Genomic DNA, 526 nt, shown 5'->3' on the forward strand with positions numbered 1-526 from the left:
CCAGCTTCTGCCAAAGCTGCACTGACATGCACTGAGCAGCCTTCGTCCCGTGTGCCGCGTCCCCTGCCCTGCCCTGCCCTGCGCCTCAGTCTCTCCCCGCGGCTCCGCTGTGACTCTAAATCGTGGGTGGTGGCTGTCCTGTTGTCTACATGCGTCTGTGCCCAGATGTGTCTGTGGCTTTGCACCAGTGCCTCCTGTGCCACATGCGACCTGCGGCCCTGATGTAGGTCGGCAATACAGCGTGGGCACGGCCTGCTGCGTCTCGCTTGTCTCTGCGTTGGCACCACTGTGGGGAGGGTGGTCTGCACGTTGGGAGGGTGGGCCAGGCTGGGCCATGGGGTCCCAGGAGGGCCTGCCTGGCACTAAGGACCCAGGGCCACAGCACACCCACCTGCCAGCCCCACGCAGCCGCCGAGCCTGGGTGGGCCCAGGACACAGATGGGCGCATGTCCCCACAAAGCCGAGTCCTGGCAGGGGCGGTGCTAGCAGGGGGCAGGGAGCAGGGGGGCCCTCGGGTCCCCGGTGT

General features: G+C 67.5%; 1 protein-coding gene across 1 annotated transcript in view; it reads right to left on the bottom strand.

Moving 5' to 3' along the window:
• Nucleotides 1-526, bottom strand: part of TMEM175 (transmembrane protein 175) — a 15844-nt gene that overhangs the window by 3171 nt on the left and 12147 nt on the right. The gene's annotated exons all lie outside the window — the stretch shown is intronic.

Source organism: Myotis davidii, unplaced genomic scaffold (genome assembly GCF_000327345.1).
Source record: "Myotis davidii unplaced genomic scaffold, ASM32734v1 scaffold665, whole genome shotgun sequence".
NCBI classification, from domain to species: domain Eukaryota; kingdom Metazoa; phylum Chordata; class Mammalia; order Chiroptera; family Vespertilionidae; genus Myotis; species Myotis davidii.